Source organism: Elephantulus edwardii, unplaced genomic scaffold (assembly GCF_000299155.1).
Source record: "Elephantulus edwardii isolate Elephantulus edwardi_28Jun2011 unplaced genomic scaffold, EleEdw1.0 scaffold00040, whole genome shotgun sequence".
NCBI lineage: Eukaryota > Metazoa > Chordata > Mammalia > Macroscelidea > Macroscelididae > Elephantulus > Elephantulus edwardii.
Window position 1 is genome coordinate 3,102,941 of NW_006399790.1, and position 8,416 is coordinate 3,111,356.

Below are 8,416 nucleotides of genomic sequence, written 5' to 3' on the forward strand. Positions count from 1 at the left end.
AAGAACTTTTCAAACGTTATTCTTTTGCCCAGATGTGGTCACAGAAAAATCTGTTTTAGGGAACCTATGATTTCAATGGTGTCTCCCTGGAGAGAGACTAAGGTGCATTTGATACAGGCCATGGTCTTCGCAATCACTTGTTATGCATCAGAGAGTTGGACAATGACCAAGGAGGATAGAAGGAGAATTGATGCCTTTGAGCTCTTCTCCAGCACCACAGCTCAAATGCCTCAATTCTCTTTCTATCATCCCTAGTCATTGCCCAGCTCTCTGAGGTTCTGGAATTGGGTGTTGTAAACTATCAAATTTTACTGAGATTCTCTCCTCTTCCTGTCCCTGCAATTTCTCAGTATACTTCACTCCCATCTAGTTTGCAAATGGGAGGTTATGGATAGCGTAGAGGAAGGTGAGTGTTACTTTTGATGGAAAAAGAACTTAAAAATGAAAAGAAAAACTATTATGAACCTTTAACATAAAGCTTTGTTCCAAGTCTCAATTGCAGTGATTGGATAGTAGAATTGGCCCAAAGAATTAGGACAAATTGAAAATTTTAAAAGTGATGCTACTTGTGTTGTGAGTGGCATGAATAGCGTGTTTAGAGAGAGGCCAGTGGCATCCTGCAGAATCCAAGCTATTTGCGCGTCATTAAATTAATTATGTAGCTTTTTGTGTTGCTTTCTCTTTTATTCCGTCTCCTAACAATTTAGATGCTACGGCTGGCATTTTCTCCAAACTTAGCTTTCTTATTAAAATGTATTTACCAGCGCCATGACATGCAGAAATGCGGTTGACTTATATATGACTAGGATAGCACAACAGTCTTGCAAGGTATATGCAATTAGCTCCATTTTATGGAAGAAAAAGTGAGGTTTGGAGAAAGCAAATCCTTTAGCATCACAAGCTTGTTAGTTGCGAAGCCAGAGCTTGGGCTCATGTTTACAAAATGCTAAAGTGCATAATCTTCAGTGCCAAATTGCTTCTCCAAGAATACAAAATAGGTATTATTTCAGGGAGAAGTTCTTTGTTTTGGCAGTGGCACAAATATCCATTTTAATGCTGCTTTAGTGAATAACATGCTGTGTGAGTCAAAAGATGGTAAGAGAAAGACAAGCCCCTCTGCCATTGGTATTCTACAGAGTTTCTCTGTTGATTTCACTCCCATTTTAGAATATTGCATTTAATTACCTGTCAAACATATATCTTAACTTTCTGGAGGCAGGAGGGTCACCCCAATTAGTGTTGTTATTTTTCCGTTTAGTTTTCGAATATACCTAATGCATTTTAAATCTGTCCTCAACAATAACAATTTCAAATACAGCTTCTTCAGAGTAAATATTTTAACCCTAAGAATCTTGAAGTAAATGAGTTTAAGTCTTTAACCAGGCTGGAGAATCACTAACAACATCCAAAGTTGGGTTATTTTGATCCTCTTTATTTACCTTCAAGGTAAACAAAAATCATTTTGTAGATCACGTTCTTTCTTCGTAACTGAATCTGAGGACACCCCCTTTCCGTTGAAGAATTTAGCAACTCCAAGAACTTTGTGACTTTTTTCTTTGTAGAGTTGAAATTGTTATCTCTCATTCTTATCTCTCTATGTTATTATACTCTCAAAAAAAGAAGAGCCTCTTGCTTATATCCTTGAAGGTCATGGGAGGAGAGAGAGACTTAGTTGGCCAGAGTGTAATGTTGGTGAGGCCAAGGCAATACACTTACATTAGAAACCAATTAAGATTTTTGTCTTAGCAGAAATTGTTTCCAGCTGGAGCATTCAGATGGCTAATGAACATGACCTATGTCATGCTATCTTGAGTCTACCAAGGAGAAAGATCTCATTAGATTTTAGCTGTCTTACTTGGGACATTGTAGTTTGTGAAATACTTGCTTATTATTTGATCACTTCATTATTTCATATGTTTGTTAAAAGTGAAGGGTTTTAACTTCATCTCTAGAAAATTATGTACCTCTTATCTACTGAACATATCAAACACTCTCTTCTGATACTCCCAAGCCAAATGCTGGTGACTTGAGTGAATTTTTTGAACAAGCCCTGGGAATTGGTCCAGGCACATGGTCTCATTTACCATCCTATTAATTATTGCCCTAAAATCTAATGTGCTTACTGGAATATGAATATAACTTCCTAAGGATTAGACAGCATGTTGAATTTTTTTTTTATTCACAACTTTGCTGATGGTTTAACTCTTTGCTGCTGGTTGGGATATGTTCAGGTTCGCTCCTGAAATTCGTAACAGTGGCATGATAATTACATAGCACTGTACAGATTAGCCAAAGTGTTCACATGACAGCTCTAGCACCTCCCATAACCACCTTCCATTCTATCCATGCTAGGGTCTTCCTCTTCTTAATTTCTGTGACTACTTCTGGCAGTAAGTTGTGAGTCAGGGCTGTATCCTCTCTCCTTACCTATTCAATCTGTATGCTGAACAAATTATTTGAGAAGCTGGACTTTATGAAGAAGTGTGTGACAAGAGGATTGGAGGAAGACACATCAATGTCCTGCATTATGCAGATGATGCAACTTTGCTTGCTGAAAATGAGGAGGGCCTGAAGCATTTGCTGCAGAGGATCAAGCACTGCAGCCTTCAATATGGATTATATTTCAACAGCAAGAATACAAAAACACCCTCACTACTGAACCAATAGGCAATATCATGATGTTGTTGTTGTTATGTGCCGTCGAGTCGCCTACGACTCATAGCGACCCTATGTACAACAGCCCTAAACTCCGCTCTGTCCTGTGCCAATTGCACCGTCTCTGACACTCCCATCCCAATTATCCCAGTCACTGAATCAATCCACCTCACAGAGGGCCTTCCTCTCCTGCGCTGTCCCTCCACCCTCCCAAGCATGATGTCCCTCTCCAAGGACCGGTCTCTCCTCACAACATGTCCAAAGTATGTTAGACGGAGCCTCAGAATCGTTGCCTCCAAGGAGCCACCTGGTTTAACCCTTTCCAGGACAAATCTGTTTGTTTTCCTAGCAGTCCATGGTATTCTCAATACTCTTCTCCAGCACCACAGCTCAAAGGCATCAATTCTCCTTCTATCCTCCTTGGTCATTGTCCAACTCTCTGATGCATAACAAGTGATTGGGAAGACCAAAGCCTGTATCAGACGCACCTTAGTCTCCAGAGAGACACCATTGCTCTTCAGTACTTTGGAGAGGTCCCTAACAGCAGACTTTCCCATGGCAATGCGCCTTATAATTTCCTGGCTGCTGGTGCCAAGGCTGTTGACTATGGAGCCAAGCAAACGGAAATAATCAGTGATTTAATACTGCTTGGATCCATAGTTAAAACCCTTGGTACCAGCAGTCAGTAGGAGATATACAGCATTGGAAAAGTCTGCTGTCAGAGATCTCTCCAAATCACTGAGGAGCAGTAATGTCAGTTTAAAGTCTAAGGTGCATTTGATTCAAACTACAGTCTTTCCAATCAGCTGCTGTGCACTGAGAGCTGGACAGTGAGTAAGGATGACAAGAAAATAATCAATGCTTTTCAGTTGTGGTGTTGGAAAAGAGTGCTAAATATCTCATGAACTCTGAAAAGAACAAACAAATATGTCTTTGAGTAAGTGCAACCAGAGTGCTCCATAGAGACAAGTATGGTGAAACATCATCTCACATATTTTAGGCATGTTAGGAGAGGCTGTTTCTGGAAAAGGGACATAATGCTTGGAAGGTGGAGAGTCAGCAAAAGAGAGGACCCTCAATGAAGTCAGTGTCTGTGGCAATTGACTCAAGTATGTTGAAGATGATAAGTATGGAGCAGGATAGGACATGGTTTAGATCTGTTGTTCATAGGGTTGCTATGAGTCATACTTGATTCAAGGACACTTAACAACAGCTTCTGCCTTGTTTAACAGACCCCTGTGGCAGCATCCAATATAGCAGTTATTAAACCCTTCAAACAATAATGGGTGTTCAAAGTGACTGGCTCATGTGACACTAAAAATAGCCTTGTGGGGTTATAGCCTTATAGGGACTTGTTTAGTCCTTAGTTTTCTGAAAATTTATCTAGTTTGATAAATCCTTCTTGGAAGTTATAGTCCCAGTAGATCAGAATTAAGAAGAAATGCATGGATTTCATGCATGTCTTATTGTTAGATGATGTTGAGTTGACTATGATTCACAGCAACCCTATAGCCTTCATGTAATGTCAGTTGCACAAAGATGTGAGGTATTATTACTTGAAAAGATCAATGTAGGTTTTCCTTTCAAGGTTCAAAGTTCTTGTAAAGTTCTTTTAGTAGGCATTGATCTTGTAAGTATTTGATATATAAATTCTTCCCCCCCCCCCTGTAAACTACCACTGTGATAGCAAGAAGCAGGCTATTAGGGGCTTTGGATTTTTTTCTGTGCTGTGAATTTTATGAAACCAGCTTAATGTAAAGCTTAAAAATCTGGTTGAATAGTAAGACTTGGCCATAATAAGTAGGGGTAAAAATGGTCAATACATTAAAGCATCTAATGGAAACTAATTTGTACTGACCACAAATAACTATATGACCAAAAACAATATTAGTTTTTATAAAGTTTGTATTTTGGGTCTTTAAAAAAATATGCACAGCAAAATATATACTAATAAATCCATGTGCAGCTATTCACACCACCTTCTCCTGACTTGTTCCTCCCTTATTGACATAAAGTTACTGTCGCCTAAGGCTCCTATCTAATCTTTGAAGTTTTTCTTTTCGGTTGGATCCCAGATAGATAGGTCTTAAAATATTGCACTGGTCAATGCACACACTTTTTTTCTTAGTTTAGCTAAATTATTGTTTGGCTTCAGGAAAATTATCAGGGAGTTTTTTTAGTTTAAGGCTTCAAGATTATTTTAGGGCAATACTTAGAGGGGTTTAAACAGCTCCCATGACTCCAGAAAGTCTGAACTCTATTAGAATTTGAAACCTTCTTCTGAACTTTCTCTATTTTAGTCAAAATTCTTCTTTGGAATATTTTATCAAATTGTCCAATGTTAGGTGGGTACCATCCAGTTCTTCTGATCTCATGGTAAAGGAAACCACACATTTCATTTTCTACTTCTAGTCCTAATTCTTCTTCTTCGTTTATTGCTCCAAGTGAATACAGATCAGTTTTCATGCCTTAGATGGCCACTTGCAAGCCTTTTTTAAAAAATTTTATAGCTTTATTTCCAATAAAAGTGCATCAGTTTTTTACTTGAAAGCTTTTAAGACTCCAGGTAATACATAGTAAACTAAGAGGTAGAACAGAAGTACTAAATATGTTATTAGACCAGTTAACCGGATGCATTGAAAAATCATTACCTTAAACCTCCAGTCCACGCAACAAAATGCAGCTCCTCTGTTTCTTTAGGGGAGGAGTCTCATTGTTGTACATGTATCTATGACACAATTTTGCCAATTTAACATTTTAAAGGTGTACAACTTATTGACAGAAATTACAATGATTAACTGTACAAACCTACCCTCAATGAGTGTAATTTTCCCATCAACATTATTCCTTCATTTCCTTTTGCCTTCCACCATTGGTAACCTGTGGTCTCTATGCATTTAATTTTTTGTGTTTATATGTAAATAAGGTTATAAAATAGTTGTCTTTTTGTCGTTGGGTTTTTCACTCAGCATTATGTCTCAACTCAATTTCAGAGAATAACAAGACTCAATTTCTTCTAATGACTGAGTAGAATTCCATTTTATTGTGTACTGTATTTTATGTATGAACCATATCCATTCATCTGCTGATAGACATTTATGTTTCTAACTTTTAGATATTGTGACTAGTGTTGCATTCATATGCTTGACTTGCTGTTTTGAAGTCTTGACTATATGTCTAGGAGTAAAATTGTTGTTTTACACATTCTTTTTGTTGTTGTTATGTGCTGTTGCATCAGAAGAGACTCATAGCTAATCCTTTTCCGGGTTTTCAGAGGCTGTTAATTGCATGGGAGGAGATTGCAAATTTTTTCCCCCGATGAAGCAGCTGGTGGATTTGAATCCACTTGCCTTTGGGTTGGCAGTAAAGCTTCTTACCTTTGAGTCCGCCAGAGCTCTCTTCCTGGATCCTACAGTAATTCTATCTTTGAACTTTTGAGCTATTTTCCACAATGGCTGTGCCATTTTATGGTACACAAACAAAAGGTGAAATTTCCAGTTTTCTCATATTCTTGACAGTATTTGTCATTTTCTTTCTTGTTTTTTAAATATTAGCTATCTTAGTGGGATAATAAAAGCTAAGACTGCAAAAAGGTGAAATAAATGACCCCTCATAAAAGTGTTTAAACTTCTTTTCATCTAAAGAGTTCATCACAAAAGGGAAAAAACAAGTTATTGATCAGAAGACTATCTTTAGAGACCATGTATCTAATAAGAATTTAATAACAAAAATATATATTAAACACCAGCAACAAGAAAAAGACAACCCAATCGTAAAATGGACAAAAGGCTTCAATAGACATTTCACCAAAGAAGACATTAAAATGGCTAAGAAGCATATGAAAAGATCCACTACTTATTCACTGCTGGTGGGAGTATAAAATGATATAGCAACTCTGGAAGGTGATCTGGTACTTTCTCAAAAAGTTGGAAATAGAAATACCATTTGACTCAACAGTTCCACTCCTGGGAATATACCCTAGAGAAACCATGACTCAGAGAGATATATGCACACCATGTTTATTGCTGTGTTATTTACAATAGCAAAGAGGTGCAAGTAAACCAGGTGACCATGGACAAACAAATGGATAGAAAAACTATGGTACATTCACACAATGGAATACTATAGAGCAAAGATAAATAATGAAATAGTGAAATATTACAGAACATAGTGGAGCCTGGAGGACATACTGAGTGAAATATCTCACAAAAGGACAAATACTGCATAACACTACTGATAAAATAGTACAGATGGTAATGACATGTCAGATAAGGGATTTATATCCAGAATTTATAAAATACTTGAACACCAGAATAAGATAAAGGTAAATAATCCAATAGAAAAATGGGCACAGGATATGAACAGACACTTCACCAAAAAAAAAATCAAAAGGCCAAAAAACAAAAGAAAAAAAGGTCAAAGTCCCTAGCTCTAAGAGAGATGCAAATCAAAACAACTATGAGGTATCATCTCACCCCAGTAAGAATAGCAAAATATAACAGAACAGCAAGCAACAAATGCTGGTGAGGATGTGGAGAAACTGGAACTCTTATTCACTGTTGGTGGGAATGTAAGATGGTGCAACCATTGTGGAAGGCGGTGTGGCGCTTTCTCAAAAAATTGCAAATAGAGATACCATTTGACCCAGCAATCCCATTACTGGGAATATACCCCAGAGAGACCGTGTCTGCCATCCAAGCAGATATATGCACACCCATGTTTATTGCAGCTTTGTTTACAACAGCAAAGAGTTGGAAGCAGCCTAAGGGCCCATCAACTAATGAATGGATAGAGAAGCTCTGGTATATCCACACAATGGAATACTACACAGCGTTGAAAAACAAGGAACTCATGAAATATTATTCAAAGTGGGTGACTCTGGAGGACATGATGCTGAGTGAAATATCTCAGTCACAAAGGGACAAATACTGCATGGTGCCACTGTTGTAGAATGGATCTGACATCAGGGTGGGGGGTATGACAGAAAAAAACTGGATAAATTATGTATATTGTATTGAAACAGATGAGGGAAAGAACAGATTATAAGTGATATATGATTGAGTATTATGGTTAGCACAGGAATCCAGAATTAAGGTTGCATAGAGAAGTGTACTCGGGGGGGGGGGGCAGGACGTTGGAATTATATGCTGATTTTTTCTTTTTTTTTCTTCTCTTTTCGGAGGGGGAAGTGAGCTAGTGGGGAGGGGTGGGAAGGGAGAAAATTGCGGCAATGAATGAATGGAAATCCAAAACCTCTGTAAAAAAATAAGAAATAAAAAATTATTTAAAAAAATAGTACAGATGGGAAAGGGTTTGGTTGGGGAGCGAATGGGAAAACAGTGGATAGATAATGAACACTGCTGCATTGCAACAGATGAGAGGAAGAACTGTCCAAAAGGAATATATGATTAGGCATTATGTTTATGACAACAATCTGAAAAAAGGAGTGCATTGCATAATGGGCTAGGGGATGTGTGTGACGAAAATGTGGAACAATGAATAAAAAGAATTTTCAACATCTGCCATATGTGTAAAGGAGCCCTGGTGATGTAGTGGTTAATTCTTTAATTTCTAACTGAAAGGTCAATGATTTTAACTTTCCAGTCCCCTTGGAGAAAAAGAGGAACCACTCTGTTTCTATAAAGATTACATTCTTATAAACCCTATGAAGAAGTTGTACTCTGTCCTATTGGGTTGCAGCGCATTGGAATTAACAGTAATGAAGGTTTGGTTTTGTTTTTGTTTTTTTATTATTTTTTTT